The sequence below is a fragment of the Saccopteryx leptura genome, chromosome 5 (genome assembly GCF_036850995.1).
Source record: "Saccopteryx leptura isolate mSacLep1 chromosome 5, mSacLep1_pri_phased_curated, whole genome shotgun sequence".
Classification (NCBI taxonomy): domain Eukaryota; kingdom Metazoa; phylum Chordata; class Mammalia; order Chiroptera; family Emballonuridae; genus Saccopteryx; species Saccopteryx leptura.
In genome coordinates, this window is record NC_089507.1 from 189,405,392 (window position 1) to 189,422,359 (window position 16,968).

The following is a 16,968-nucleotide window of genomic DNA, read 5'->3' on the forward strand; positions in this document are numbered from 1 at the left end:
TGATTTTGAATGAAAGGATCCATTTTTGAGTAGATTAGGTTTTCAACTTCCCCCAAGTTATTTATTCAAATTTTTATAGTGTTTGTGTTATGTTGTTTTCACCTTATTCTAACAATGAGAAATAAGAAAGAGTGCAAAGCTCTGGCTGTAAATATTTCATTATATAGAAAGTCAAAGATCACAGAGATGAACAACAGGACACAAATGTGATGTTGTTTTTAACTCCTCTGAGAAGGTTTGTATTAAACTGTTTCTGCTGGCTTGTTTTCTGCTTGGCTTTTACACTGTCCAACCTGGTAATGACACCCTTTGTGTGTCTAGAGTTTGCCTATCCGATGAGGAGCACAGCATTCTAGCTGAAGGGATGGAATTATCCACACTGTAAAGTATACACAAAGAGAAAGCTGTTATAAATGGCACAGCAGTGAAGATGTATTTTCAAGAAGGATGATCATATTCTATTTTAGTCAAAATTTTAAAAAAGGTTTGAAAACTAAATTGAGCATAGGTTTTCTCCATTAGATTTATTTATTTTTCTCTTACCCCATTGTCTGAGTTCTTGGAAGACTTCATCTGATAGGTTTTAGCATCTTTCATGATTTCATACCCATCGGAGTTCATTTGGCCAGAACTCAGTATTAATAAGGCCAAAGTCAGAGCCTACTCTCTTAGAGAGAGAGAGAGAGAGAGAGAGTCCTGCTTTTCTAACATAATGGCTCAGACCACATATCAGACCTACCATTCACAAATTTGCATCTCTGGGTACAAGGGGAAATGGATAAAAGGGCAAATAATGCAACGAGCATTTTATGATTGCAGGGCTGATGGGGTCCATTTCATCCTGGGTCTAAAACATCTTAAACTGCACCTGCATCAGACAGTTCACCCTAGAATGCATGGTTGATGGTAACTCTGTTCTGTTCCATGTAAAATAGAATCCTAGAGTTTGGTCAGGGACTCCAGTAATGTATGTATATCTCAGAGCCAGGTGCCATTTGTAATGAGGTTTTTGGGGTTTTGCTTGACCTGATGTTTAAGGTACCCAATATTGAGGGGATGACTTATCAGAGAATCTACAGAAGCAAAATGTACAAAAGGGCATAGAGTTATGTGTTTGCTACCAAGTTAGCTGTGCTTCTTGATAGGTATAGAGAGCTAACTCTCTAACACACGCACACATCACAGCCATTAAGATGCCTATTTTGCTGGTAAGTCAAAATGTGGGTAAACTGTAACTTTTTCAAATTATTCATAGGTGAAAGGTCACTGCTTTGAGGTTTTAAGAGTTAAATTCAGTTATCCAAAGTGCTGCTGAGTTTGGGTTTGTAACTGATAAAAACATGGTCCAACATTTTATCATAAGGACTCATTATTAGTCAGAAACATTTCATAGGCCATTTTCACTTTATCCTCAAGACTGCATCATGTTACAGGACATGGTGCGCCTCTCCTATTTTCAGATGAGTAAACATACTTGGGTAATGATGAATTTCCCCCAAACCATGCAGCTGCTATAAGGGAGAACCATATTTGTTGATTCTAAACTAACCATTTCCTCTTAAAAATTAGAAATATTAAATTTTATTAAAATTAAATATTAAATTTAATTGGCATTTGTACCTCATATTGAGATATTCTTTATCAATAGCTTCAGAATGGTGTAGCTATTATCTGAACACAGGCTACTGAACACTCAGACTACTTTATTTTGAAGTCAATAGTGGCAGTAGGGCTTCATCAGAGATATGTAGATAATGGCTTCTTAGTGGCATGTTTATTTTATTTATTTTTTTAAATTTTTTTTTGTATTTTTCTGAAGTTGGAAACGGGGAGGCAGTCAGACAGACTCCTGCATGCACCCGACCGGGGTCCATCCAGCACGACCACTAGGGGGCGATGCTCTTTCCATCTGGGGCGTTGCTCTGTTGCAACCAGAGCCATTCTAGTGCCTGAGGCAGAAGCCATAGAGCCTTCCTCAGTGCCCGGGCCAACTTTGCTCCAATGGATCCTTGGCTGCGGGAGGGGAAGAGAGAGACAGAGAGGAAGGAGAGGGGGAGGGGTGGAGAAGCAGATGGGCACTTCTCCTGTGTGCCCTGGCTGGGAATCGAACCCGGGACTCCTGCACGCCAGGCTGACACTCTACCACTGAGCCAACCGGCCAGGGCCTTAGTGGCATGTTTAAAGAGAAAGAAATTTGAGAGCGTTTTAGTGATGATCTAGGCACATATTAAAGTAAGTTTCCAGCATCTTATTTATTCTTAACTTGGTTAGTTGCAGAATAAATAGAAAATTAAAAGGAATGCTCATTCTTACAAAATAAGCTCAAAGTAAATATTAGTTAATTATATATATAAAGTATAATAATGATGCTATTAAAGAAGTATAAAAATAAGGTGCATTTATTTCATTTCATTTTTCTGGGTCAAAGTATTATTTTTGTAAAATATATTAAATTATGTTTTGTTTATGCAGTAGACCCATGTGGTTACACGAATCCTGAAATTGTATTTTCTGACAAGATGACTTATCTTCTGATATCCTGAAATATATGAAGAGAATATCACAGGACTCTAAAAGAAAATTCTATTTATTTATATTTTAGCTGATTTTGAACTAATTTTTTTTTAATTTTCAATTATAGTTGACATTCAATATTATATTAGTTTCAGGTGTACTGCACAGAGGTTAGACATTTACATAACTGATGAAGTGATTCCCCCACTAAATCTTGTACCCACCTGATGCCATACACAGTTATTACAATATTATTGACTATACTCCCCGTTCTATACTTTATACTGAGGGTACTATTTGTAACTGCAAATTTGTATTTCTTAATCCCTTCATCTTCTCACCCATCCCCCCCAATCCCTCTCCCATCTGGCAACCTATTTTGAACGAAATTAAAAGCACATAAGAACTTAGCCTTCAGAATCCTCCTAAGATTTCTTGTTGCCTACGACTTTGCATTCAAGCAAGTCCTACCGATCTTAGCAGTGGTGGTTTAACATGCAGGGCATGCTTTTAAGAAGGTGCTTTTTCCATGAAGTACAAATAAATCAAGGTTAAATTTAACCACTTTAAAACACTGAGAAGTAAACTTAATTGGAAAATCTTTGCGACCGCTTTAAAACGTAAATCTGTATTCCTAAGGAGGTCTTAAGTATTTTTCAATGCACTAGAAAGTAGATACTTAAAGTGTGAAGCCTCCATTTTTTATGTCACAGAGTACTGGCATTCTTACAGAAAATATAAGCCTGCCAAGTGTGTACATTGTATCTATAGTTAACTGTTGCATATAATAAAATAAAAGCAGGTATTTCTTATTATTGTCCAAGGAGAAAAATGGAGTTGTCTTCTGGGAGCAGTTTGAATTTTCCCATAGTGAATAAGGTGGACTCTACATCTGTAATTATTTCCAGGGAAGTTTCTATGCACTTTTCTAAAAATTGGGTGAGCAATGATTAATATGAGGAAGAAGAAAAGACCTGGGATCAGGAATTTGTCCTTTTAATAGATTAGAGAGGATTACTGCTTTTAGTCCCTAGGTCTTTCATGAAATATGAAATCTGAATTTAGTCTCTTTCTACCCTATCAGTAGTGTTTATTACTTTCTCACTTAAATAGCGGAACTGTGCTGAACTCTAAGCAAAGTTGGGAACATATAATTCTACATATAACTTTGACCCGGCTGATAGGTATACAGTCAGTCCTCAGTATTTACGGACTTTGTATTTGCAAATTCGCTTTTGCATATTAGTTGCATTTCTGTGCCTTTTGTTGGTGACTTTGCTGTTAGAAATGGCTCCCCAGCATAGTCAGAAGTGCTATGTAGTGTTCTAAGTGCAAGAATGCTGTGGTTCCCCATGGAGAAAGTATATATCTTAGATAAGCTCTATTCAGGCATGAATTATAGTGCCGTCAGCTGTGAGTTGAATGTTAACAAATGGAGAATATATTAAGTAAGGTGTCTTTAAACAGAAATACACATAAAACTGTAAAATAAGGTTATATATTGGTTGATTGATGAAAATGTTGGGGCAGAGACTAGCAGAAACCTAATCCCATGTTTCCCCTAAGAGCAATGGTTCAGTGTTCACGGCAACTCTATAGAACGTAACTACTGCAGATAATGAGAATCAATTGTATTAAATATGTGTGATGACAAGTTAGTGGGATAGTCCCCAGAGATTCAGGGACCAAAGGAATAGATCCTGTCCCCATGGGGCTCAGCAAGCGTTGGAGACATGCACTCACCGTGGAATGATTAGAGAGAGTGCGCTGACCGATGCAGGCAGGGCGCTCAGGGAGTCTCACGCTGCCTGGTCCGGTCCAGGTGATTATATTCAGAGATCATTGTGGCATACCTGAGGAAATGCGTGTAGGGAGGTAGGAAGAAAATGAGGTTATATGTTTATTTTAGACAGAGCACCGTGTTGATTGGATGCTGACTCATGTGGGTGCCATGTTGTTGCAGAAATACACCGTGGCGAAATGCTTCCACCTCTTGCCAAAATGGACACTGGAGAAAAATGAAGAACTCAGAAGAACTCCAACGCAACGTATCGCAACAGTAGCAGCCTCGGTCCTCTGGAGTCTGATTCACCCACGGCCATCACGGAAAGGTAGGGGACATGCCGGGTGCTGGTATTTCCTTTTTAAATTTTATTTTAAAATTTGCATGTACACACACACACACACAAAATGGAATTATATTCAACTATAAAAAAGAAATAAATTTGGCTGTTTGGAACAGTATGAATGGACCTGAAGGGCATTATGCTAAGTGAAATAAATCAGACTAAAGAAGACAAAATACCATATGATCTCACCTAAATGTAGAATTTAAAAAATAATAAACTTTTAAAAAAGCTGAACTCATAAATACAGAGACAGATTGGTTGTTTCCAGGGCAAGGGAATGGGTAGTTGGTGGGCTAAATGTGTGAAGAGGTCAAAAGGTATAAAGTTCCAGTTATAAAATGGATAAAATGGGGATGTCTTGGGGTTGTAACGCACAGCATGGTGACTGTTGTTAATAATACTGATGTATATCTGAAAGTTGCTAAGAGAGTAGATCTTAAAAGTCATCACAAGAAAAAAAGAGTTGTACCTATATATGGAGAGGGATATTAACTAGACTTATTATTATTTCACAATATATACAAAAATCAAATCATATATCAATAAAAAAGAAAAATATACAGTAGTAAAAAGAGAAAACAGAAAAGGACCCTGGTCAGGTAGCTCAGTAGATAGAGTGTCATCCTGGCATGCGGAGGACACAGGTTCAATCCCTGGTCAGACCACATAGAGAAGCTATTACTGAGTTCACAATGAAATGGAATGAGTAAGTGGAACAATGAGTTGATGCTTCTCTTTCTTCCTCTCTTTCTCTTTCAAATCAATGGAAACATTTTTTTAAAAGTAGAAAAATACATTTATTTATTCAACCAATTTTTTTTTTTGGGGGGGGGTGACTGTTATGTGCCTGCAAATTGTTCTCTAGCACCAGGGACATGATAGTGAACAAAAAAGGCAAGGGTGTGGCCCGGAAGGCGCGGCCATTCTAATGGGAGGAGGTGAGTAAGTAAATAAATGAAGAATGATAAATAAGTGCAGCCATGCGTAAAGTTTACGAACATGGTGAACAGCTGAGACAGAGGGTGTCACAGCAGATGGCTCAGAATTTGGAGCTGAGAGTTGGATGATGGAGAGGCCTCTGGGTAAAGGTGTGAAGATAGGACACTTTCTGTGCCACGAACCAGGATCAGAAAGCAGTCCTGTATGGCTGGAGAAGGGATTTGGAGAAGCATGAGGTAGGAAAGGCCATCGGACAGCCTTTGAGACATGGAGAAGTGTCTTGATTTTACTCCAGTGCAGATAGAAGCCCTTGGAGTGTTATTAACAGAGTGAGTCTATATTATATTTCTAAAAGGCTATTCTGCTTTGTTTAGCTAAGGGGTAGGATGCTCTGTAATAGTGGAAAACATGGTGCTGTCACCTTGCTAAGAGATAATGGTAAACTGGCTTAGGGACATGACTTTGGGGATAGATTTAAAATATATTTTGCATCTACCTCAGCTGGATTAAACTAGATGACCACCGATGCTTTTTATGAATCCCGAACACAATTCTAATTTTCATATGAAGTGTATGCTGTTCATTTGTGTTTTAGTAGACAGTAAACAAACGGTAACTTATTTTGCTGTTTCAAAGAACATCTGGTGGTATATATGTTTGTGGTCTACTTTTGCAACTTAGAGGAGGTTGATTTCAAATTGTGAAAAGCAAGAAAACACTTCCCTGAAATCTCATATACTGAGCAGATTATCTTATAATACTTGGCATCTGGAGTTTTCCAGAAGCTTTTGCAACTCCTCTCCTCTTCCTTGCCTGGTTCCTGACTTCTGAGAACATTGTTACTCAGAGAACAAGAGGTGTGAAGGATGTTCTTCCTGATAAGAAACCTATGAGTATTTTAAGAATGATAGGCTTTGACTTCAAAACTGAAACTTTTATACCTATTATTCCTAGGTGAAACATTGACAAAAAAACTAAAATACTTCTTAAAGTTGGTATTTTAAAAACACAAGACTATGTGGACTTAAGCAATGTTTAGCAGAGAAGCTAACACTCTCCTCAGTGCAGCTTCCAGCATTGGAGTATGGGACCATTGAGCTAGAGGAGGGTGAGAACAAGGAATTGTGCAATGAACTTGGCAGGTTCAAGATTTCAAGAGGCCATTGGTCACTTTTGGAGCTTGGACCAACCTCAAAGTCTGTGGTTAGAAGAATTTTCAAGATAATTCAGCCAAACATTTTAAGAGCTCAGCAAAGTACAAAACTCTGCTTTCCAGGACTCACAACTTTTGGAAATGGCTCTAAATTTGGGTTCTGTAACAACCCTTCCTCTCTCTTCCCCAGATTCTTATTGAAAGGCTTTGGTTGTCAGAAAACAGCCTCAGTGCAGCAATTCTACAGTGTCAGGTAATTGAAAAACATGTAAAGCTGTAATAAAGGCAAAGGAAAGGATAGCCCAGCCAGAGAAAGCGAGCCCAGCAAATACCAGAGACCAAGACTTCCCGTGATGGCTCCCAGGGTCCTTCCTGCACTTCATCTCCTGATCATGGACCAAAATAGATGTGCGACATCTTTGTCTCAGCAGAGCTAAGGCTAAGGCTTACTGAGGGATATTTTGTACCCCACAGCTCTGGTAGCTAACAGCAGGCTTTGCAAAGAGGTTAGACAGGTGCAAACCATCAATCCATACCGTTTCAATAAACAGTGTAAACAAGCTGGTACAGGATGCCTCTAGGGGAATTTTGGACTTTTAACAGCATATTATAAATTACTAGCTGAGGCATATCACTTCTGTCTTGGGCAAGAATCAATACTTGGGTTCCAAGTGCCCTTCAAGATAAGCACAGAGGTACCCAAGATCAACTGCAAATTAACCCTGTCTTCATCATGTAGAGAATTGAGCCATGGGATATATCTGAGAAGACCTAAAAATGTTACACCATATTCTGTGACTGGCCTTGTCATATATTGCAGTGGTCCCCAACCCTCGGGCCGTGGACTGGTACCGGTCCATGGGCCATTTGGAACCGGTCCTCAGAGAAAGAATAAATAACTTACATTATTTCCATTTTATTTATATTTAAATCTGAACAATGTTTTATTTTTTAAAAATGACCAGATTCCCTCTGTTACATCCATCTAAGACTCACTCTTGACGCTTGTCTCGGTCACGTGATACATTTATCCGTCCCACCCTACAGGCCGGTCCGTGAAAATATTTTCTGACATTAAACCAGTCCATGGCCCTAAAAAGCTTGGGGACCACTGATATACTGGATTGGATACAACTCTTTGATTTGCTGGAGAGATCATTAAAAGGCTAGGAAGAAGTAATTGGATTCTGGAGCAATAAATATAAAATAAAACAGAAAGAATAGTCATGTCTTAGGATGGTTTTCCTAAAATCAGATAGTAAGACAAAAAATTTTGGATATTAGTGTTTATTTGGGAAGTGATGCCAGTGTGTATTTGTAGGGGAGTAGGGATGGATATGAGATGAGGAAGAGAAGGCAGAAAGAAAAGGTGGGTTATCAGCACTGTGACCAAGAAGTACATGCTCTCATTGAATAATTCTGGGATACAGTTAGAACATACTTTGGATTTATCCTAACCAAAGGCAAGGAAATTGGAGTTTGTAGCCACTTCCTCCCATCTGGCTTGGGTGAAGGCTGCTCCCCAAGGAGGAAGTGAGTGATGTAACTCTCTGGTATTTGTGATCTGCCATAGATGTGGACCAAGGGGGACAGCAGCAGCAGCAGCCATAGGAAACCCACAGGCAGAGTCTCAGAGTCCCAGGTGTTTGCCATTGGAAGCTCCCATCACATCAGCATGCACAGAAATGATAAATCCCAAAGGAATATGGATGGAACACCTACATTTCTTGCTATGAGAAGTGATATAATAACAATGATAATAATCATTACTAAGTGCTATCACTTATTGAATAAGTGTAAGCCATATACTATACTAAATACTATTAGTGCATTTCTTATTTAATTCTTATTTATTGAGCCCTCCCTCTATGCAAGCTTGAGGGATGGCAAATATATCTCTTATCACCACATTCCTGCAGTGTATACATTATTCCAGTCTTCAGTTTATAGATAAGAAGGTAAGGTTGAGCAAAGTCAACCAAATTCTCTGGAATAACACATATAGGAAATAAAGCGGGGATTCAAACTTTGGTTTGTCTCTAAAACCATCCCTTGGGCATCATTGTGATCCATAATTAAGTAATTAATCACTGATATTTTTCTGATACTCATTTATTGAGGAGTTGGCAGTAGCTACTTGAATTTGGGATACAAAGCAAAAGTCACCCCTGTTCTCAAGGAACTTACATGTTTGGAAGAGAAAGACAGGAGAACATGCAGTGATGTAAGGGCTATAATGGACGTGTGCTGTTGCTATCAGAGTCTAGAAAGGGAGTACGAGCCAGTAGGTTAGCCTGGATTTATTCACACGGTAGCTGAGGAAGGGTTAAGAGAGTGAAGGAAAGTGCGCCAGGTTTCCTGAGGCATAGGCTCAGAACAGTCACTTCTGCGCTCTGTACACCAGGGAAAGTCACCAGGCTGCGTGGAAATCAACTCTCCACCTCCGTGAAAGGAGCTTCATGGTCTCATGTCAAAGGGGCATTGGTGCAAGAACAGGAAAATCTAGAATGCAGTCTACCGAGAATACCTCTACATTCAAGTTCACAGGGTAAGCAGGCATTCGCCGGCCAGAAAGATAAGAAGCCAGTGGAAGACAAGAGAGATAGTATGTATTTAAAGACACAGAAACATAATGGCCCATCATGCTCTCAGGTGCGTTGGCAATGAAGGCATATAGTGGCGAAGGAAAGAGAAGGTCAAGCACTGGGAGAGAAAGCGAGAAATATGTAAAATGCACCGAATTCGGTTGCGGACGGAATAATATGTTTAGGAAAACAAATGGGAAGACAAACAAATGGTCTGTGAGTGGATGGCATGGTGGACAGATTAGTGCAGTAATATGGTTAACAAGATTATAAGATTTTTCTCTTATGGAAGGATTTGTACAATTTGTATTTATTTCATACAGGGAAAGAGTTAGGGAGGGAAGGAAGGAAGAGGGGAGGAAGCAATGCCTTGTGGGCAGTTGGAGAAAAGTATGGGGTAGAGCAAGGGTCCCCAAACTTTTTACACAGAGGGCCAGTTCACTGTCCCTCAGACCGTTGGAGGGCCGGACTATAAAAAAAACTATGAACAAATCCCTATGCACACTGCACATATCTTATTTTAAAGTAAAAAAAACAAAACGGGAACAAATACAATATTTAAAATAAAAAACAAGTAAATTTAAATCAAGAAACTGATCAGTATTTCAATGGGAACTATGGGCCTGCTTTTGGCTAATGAGATGGTCAATGTGCTCCTTTCATTGACCACCAATGAAAGAGGTGCCCCTTCCGGAAGTGCAGCGGGGGCCGGATAAATGGCCTCAGGGGGCCACATGTGGCCCGTGGGGCCGTAGTTTGGGGACGCCTGGGGTAGAGAGTGGGCCTAAGTGTGGGAGCCTTTTAGCCGCTCCCCTGGTGGCCTCAGGAAGCCAAGGTGGAAATCCAGATTATGTGTTAGAATCTCTCTGTGTGACGTACTTCCCATAAGCAGGCTAAGCATAGTGAGTGGGTTTTTTGTGGAAACCTATCAAGGACTTTTGCATTGTGGTCCCAAACTGGAATTCCAAGGCACTGGACTCACACAAAGCCAAGTCTGGGGCACCTCTCTATCGACATTAAGGATCCGTGCCTGTGCATTCCCATCGGGATGTGTGTGTGTGAAATGGCAATTTTCAGTTCATGGATGTTTGGGTTTCTTTTTTTTCAATCTGAGACTGAATTGTGTAAATTAAATAGAAGGCTTATTTTCGTTTTCCTCAGTGACTCTTATTGTTTTCCTGGCCCCGTGTTTTAAGTAGGATGTGCTCCCAAGTCTCCAGGTGCAGCAGATTTCAGTGTGAGGCTTAACAGGCTGACAGTAGCATCTCCAGCTCCTTGGAGGCCAAACGCTAAATTGACAATGGAAATAAATGCTGGCGCTGACCCACAAATGGAGAAGCCAGACCAAAGTATCCACCGTTGTTGGCTTGGGGATTGGATTCCATTTATTTTTCTCTTCTAAATATATTGGTAACTTTTGCTATCTATTTCTGAAAAGTGAAATAAATGTAAATTTTTAAAGAGGTAAAATAAACAAAAGGTAACATAGCTCCAGGTAAATAACAGTTAAAGCTGATAGTAAAGATAACAAATCCAGTGAACACTCTCTGGGAACCTAATAATTTATTAATTTATTTTGGGGGGGGATTTGATGGCCCTCCATTCCATTTTCCCACCTCCCCTCTAGAGGTAACCACTATCCTAAGTTTGTGTCAATTCCTTGCTTTATAAAAAAAAGAACCACCTGACCTGTGGTGGCGCAGTAGATAAAGCATCAACCTGGAACACAACCTGAGGTCATTGGTTCGCAACCCCGGGCTTGCCCAGTCAAGGCACATATGGGAGTTGATGCTTCCTGCTCCTCCCCCTCTTCGTTCTCTCTCTCTTTCTCTCCTCTCTCTAAAATGAATAAAATCATAATAAAAGAACCAAATATAAATATGTTATTAATCTTTATTTTCTTTTGAGCTTCATGATAATGATCTCACACTTGTGAGGATTCAGATTGGCTCATTTCACTGAAGATTTATGTGTTTAAGCTTCACCCATGTTGCTCCATGTAGCTGAAGTTCATTTTCACAGCTAAGTGATATTACACTGTGGGAATATATCACAATTGACTTAGAGTCCTGTAAATCGACAGTTCTCTTTTTGCCATTTTTTGTGTTATGCAACTACCGCCATCGTTTGTTTGTGTATCTCCTAGTACACATGCAAGTATTTTTCAGGGTCACATAGAAATGGGTTGTTAAGGTCTGTGATGGATAGGTGACCAGTCGTCCCAGTTTGCCTGGATCTGAGGAATCTCCCAGATTGCAAGGTATTTAGCGCTAAAACCAGAACCATCTCAGGTTAACTGGCATGCGCAGTCACCTCAAATAAGTATGCCTTCGACTTTACGACATAATACTAAACGTGTTCCCGGAGAGAGGGTGGCAGTTCACACTCCCCACCAGCAGTAAATGGGAATTCCCCTTGAGAGCCGTTCTCCCAGGCTTGGTGTTCTCTCATATCTTAATTTTTGCCACTCCATTGAATGTGAAATGGAATCTCCCCGTGATTTGAGTTCCCCGGTTGCTAATGAGGTTCTGCACCTTTTCGTGTTTCGTTCTCCGTTTGTGTTCTCACCTGGGAAATGTCTTCTGTCTTTGCTGTCATTTTCCTGTTGGGCTGGTGGGTCAGGCTCATCGTACACACCTCTCTGTAGACTCTTGGCGTCACCAGCACCTAGAACAGGGTTTGTCAACAGTAGTGCGAATGACATTTTGGACAGAATAAATCTTGCTGTGGGGACTGTCCCATGCATTATAGTAATATGTTCATTATTATAATGCATTATAATAATATGTTCAGCATTATCTTTGTTCTCTCTGCACTAGAAGCCAGTAGCTCCTCCAAGTGTGACAAGAAAGAAAGTCTCCAGACATAAAAATATCTCTATTCGGATGTTGCCCTGGGGGACAAAATTGTACCTGTCTGAGAACTGTTGACTCAGATCCTTTGCAGCGTGCTGGTGCGGAGAAGGAGGTGAAGTGGGGCAGTCCCTCCCCATTTTTCTCTCTGGCAGCCCGTTCCCAGCACATGGCCCTACACAGCACGTTTAGGGGCGTCCCGTGTCATCTAGTAGACGCGTTTACTGGGCTACCGGCTGTGTCTCTTTATGGGCAGTGCAGTGGCCAGGACAGTTAATGCATCACCTTGTCTTGCTGCCTGCCCTTCCCTGCTTCATTTCCTCTCCTTCCCTCTCCTCCCTGGGGATTGCATAGTCCAATTAAGGCCTTCACAATTACCGTTTTTCTCAGGGTCAGTTTCCTGGGGAAACTGAGCTGAAACAAATGGTTGGAGAGAGGAAACCCGTTGGATTTGTGCACTGATTTACTAACCTGTGTGAAAGCAGGTAGTGTGTGTGTGTGTGTGTGTGTTAAATTGGAATGAAAATAAATCCCGTATGCAGCAGTATCACAATTACTTAAGTTCTCACCCATAGTAAATTGGGATAAGACTTGAGTGAAAGGTCAAGCGTTGGGAGGTTCTGCAGTGGCAGTACACAGTGAATATTAGAGCTATGATGATTATTTGCATTGCTGAGGAGGGTGACTATTACCCATACTCTTTTTTTTTTTTTTTTTTTTTACCTGCAAAAACAAAAAGTCAGGCTGAGGATAGTTCATCGCCAAGTTAAGTCATGCTCTAAAAGCCAGAGGACATCCGTGGCAGCTTTTTCTTTTTTAAATTGAGGTAACATTGGTTTACGACATTATGTAAGTTTTAGTTGTACAACATTGTGATTTGACATTCGTATATACTACGTCATGCTTTCTAACAAAAGTTGGTAGTTTCCATTTGTCATCTTACTTCAGGGCAGGTTTGAAAGAGACGTGTCTCTGGTCACTAGAGGGCAGACTGTGGTGACATTCAGGACCAGGAGTTGACTTGAAGGCCGGCTAAGTGGCAAAGAAGACTGCGTAAAATCTCCCATTTTCCCATTTCAAACTCATGACCCAGGCAAGCGTGCTGAGACCCAGGTTGCATTCATTGGTGTAGGTGTTACTGAGAACCTTGAACTCTTAAATTTTTCTAAACCGCCCTGGAAGACAGGAGCCATCCCTGTCTCTCCTGACAGAAGAACAGCCTCCCTTACCTGATGGGGGTGCAGGGGTCTCACCTGAAGCAGGTACCTTGTAAGATGATTCTTGCTCTCTAAGATCTTTTCTGCTACTGCTAATTGCTTCAAGATCATAATTAGAGTACAGTCTCAACAAAAGAAGGATCGGTCCTATCTGAGAAGAAGCAACTTACCCATTGAAAAATATAAGTATCTGGCTAATATGTGCCATTAGAACTAAGGAAACCCTTGTGGGAGTGGCCTTGGAATGTATTGGGGGGAAGGTGAGAAATACTAAGGACAGATCAGAGATGATTTATTGATGTAGGGGAACTCACTCATAACTGAAGATTCACTCATTTTTGTCAAGGACACTTGAAGCTGATCCTGATAGTTTTTTTTTTAGGATAATCTTTTGAAGCCCATATGGTATGATGACCTACAGCAAATGGAGAAGAAATTCCCCAGCCTCTCTGACCCAGTCTTGAAAATGGATTAGATGGCTCGGAGAAGAGGGTTAGAATGGATTTTAGGATGGTTTGGGGTACAGTCTGAGCACCTATCACTTGAGCATGTTCCTAACTGACTATAAAGGCCTAGAGGACACTTCATTCCCAAAAAAGCAGTAAAGCATTTTCTGGAGAGGCGAGGGGTGCTGGCACCTTTGAAAAGCTAAAGGCTGTCATCGGTTGATGTTTAGAGAAGCTGTCTACGAGTTGAGCTTTCTAATACTGCTGGAGTGATGGGATCCAGAGCGACAGAGACTGAGTAACAGCACTTACTGTTAGTGGCAAGGTGGACTTCTACCATAATTGGAAGCAAAATTCAAGTGCCAGTCAGAGTGCCCTGACCCATAGGGATCTGATAATGGCTAAGAGAGCCTGGAAATTTTTGTGATAAAATAATTGAACTGACAAGGATGCTGCATAATTTGGATAGTTAGGAGGAAAAAAATCAGGAGAATATAACCATGGAATATCATGGTCCCTCCCCAAGTGTCCACATCTAAATCAGATCACAGAAGGCAAAGGAATCATGACAGCTCATGCTCATATTTACCCAGTTTTAATTATTACATTGTTATTTTGTACTTATCTGCTAATTATGATATACTAAGTGCCATGGGTATAGAAACCAGTTTGCTATTTTGTCAACTTTCATTTTTTGGTGATGTTTTTCCTTGTGTGGTAGGTAGTATTTGATTGTATATATGGGGATCTTTAGGGTCTAAATTGGGGATGTTTCTAATGGAAAGTACTGCTTTGTTTCCTGTAAACAGAGTCAGGAGTAACTTTCACCTTTTTTCAAAGTTCCATGTTAGGTTCTGGCTCTTGGGCTCACCTGCCCTGCCTTGCTTTGTGAAGGGCCTACAGTTTGGTCTACATGTCAGTGTTTTTATTTTTTGTGTGTGTGTGTATTTTTCTGTAGCTGGAAACGGGGAGAGACAGTCAGACAGACTCCCGCATGTGCCTGACCGGGATCCACCCGGCACGCCCACCAGGGGCGACGCTCTGCCCACCAGGGGGCGATGCTCTGCCCCTCTGGGGCATCGCTCTGCCACGACCAGAGCCACTCTAGCACCTGGGGCAGAGGCCAAGGAGCCATCCCCAGCGCCCAGGCCATCTTTGCTCCAATGGAGCCTTGGCTGCGGGAGGGGAAGAGAGAGACAGAGAGGAAGGAGGGGGGGTGGAGAAGCAAATGGGCGCTTCTCCTATGTGCCCTGGCCGGGAATCGAACCCGGGTCCCCCGCACGCCAGGCCGACACTCTACCGCTGAGCCAACTGGCCAGGGCCTACATGTCAGTGTTTTTATTGCCATGTTCCCTTAGATTTCTCCTGCCTTTTTCATTACTTTACTCTCTATATGGTTCCCAGTTCCATTTCTCTGTCATTTGTTCTGGTGGGACACGGGGTGTGCAGATATTTTCTTTACTATTTAGTGAGCTGATTTATTTTAAAAATGTATCCAGGATATATTTGTACTTTAGTGTCAGGAAACTTCAGATTATCTAGACTACGTCCTACCCAAATAAAGTAACTTTGGCTCCACATGAGAATTGCTAAATAAGAGTTAGTAACTTCCCAGTGCACCAATCATAATGGAATTGAGTTTGGTCCAAGGAGTATTTAATTTAACACATCAGAGGGGCTGCTTTTATCATTGTCACATATCCTGCTCACGGGGGTTAGTAGATGTTGATCAGAGACTGGGCATGTGGGCGCACATCCCGAGGCAGGTGGCACTGGACGAAGCAAGCCCAGCCAGCTTCCCTCTCCATGCGTGTCCTCTGGGACATTTAACACTGAGGTTTACATAGGCTGAGCTGTCCCTCTTAATTTCAGTCATTTCTTGAAAGCTGGCTAGTATCTAGTACTTTTTAGAAAGATTTCCACATAGTTCATAGTCTGACGTGTAAAAAGACAATTTTTTTTAATTGAAAGGCAAGGAGGCAGAGAGACAGATTCCCGCATGTGCCCCGAGCAGTATCCACAGAGCAAGCCCACTAGGGGGCGATACTGTGCCCATCTGGGGCCACTGCTTCAACCAGTGCCATTGTAGTGCCTGAGGCAAGGTCATGGAGCCATCCTCAGCACCCAGGGCCAACTCGCTAAAACCATGAGCCATGGCTGCAGGAGGGGAAGAAAGAGAAAGAGAGAGAAGGAAAAGGGAGAAAAAGGGAGAAGCAGATGGTTGCTTCACCTGTGTGCAGTGACCAGGAATCAAACCTGGGACATCCACATACCAGGTGAACACTCTACTGCTGAGCCAACCGGCCAGGGCCAAAAGACAACTTCTTAACTTCCAGAACACTCATCTTTGAAATTGCCAAGTCCCTGTACTCTCAGTGAAAGAAGTATGAGTGACCTTGGCTGATGAGTCATGGGTTCTCATGCTCACAGAGGACTAGCAGTGTAAGAAGCAGTGGGTGTTGGGAACTGTGCAAACAGGGTTAGCCGTGCCTTTCTAAATGCAGTGGCACTTAACTCCAGGCTGGGATTTCTCTATGGGAATGTATCTCAGGTCTACTAGAGTTCTAATTTTCTAAAGAGAAGCTAGAAGGCTGGAGTTTTCGGATATTAGATCTGATGATTTTAAACATTGATTTATTAAAAACAAAAATATGCAAACAACAAAAAGCCTGATCGTGTAAGGAATCAAAACACATTTTTAGGCAACCTGCAAACTTCATCTAGCTTACAGACAAATTCAAACAAACAACATGTAGCTGAAGAGTGAGGAGTTTCAGAAAGTAAATCCTGTCTGCCTGACAGTTTGATTATTTTGTGTCAAAGAAAATCACTTTTATGTCTTACTTATTTTTGCTTTTGCTTTCTGGGTATTTTTGCTTAGAATCCCCCCCTCCCAGTAACATTTAAAAGTCTAGTGGATACAGTATCAATTAAAGCTACAGACACAGCAAAGATTGTGTGTGTGTGTGCATGCGTGTGTGTGTGTGCATGTGCGTGTGTGCGCATGCATGTGTGTACATGTGCGTGTGTGTGTGTGTGTGTGTGTGTGTGTGTGTGTAACATAGAAACAACTTAGAATCTCAACAGAGCTACACAATGACCCCTTTTTCACCTCCCTTAGGTTTACATCTAA

The 16,968-nt window shown here is 41.3% G+C and overlaps 1 protein-coding gene across 2 annotated transcripts in view; it reads left to right on the top strand.

Annotated features, from left to right (window-relative positions):
• PAK5 (p21 (RAC1) activated kinase 5) overlaps positions 1-16,968 on the top strand; it is a 278,473-nt gene that overhangs the window by 109,856 nt on the left and 151,649 nt on the right. For both annotated transcript variants that reach the window (XM_066387157.1, XM_066387158.1), the window contains exon 2: positions 4,478-4,625. The gene's annotated coding sequence lies outside the window, so the exon portion shown is untranslated. The remainder of the gene's footprint in view (positions 1-4,477; positions 4,626-16,968) is intronic.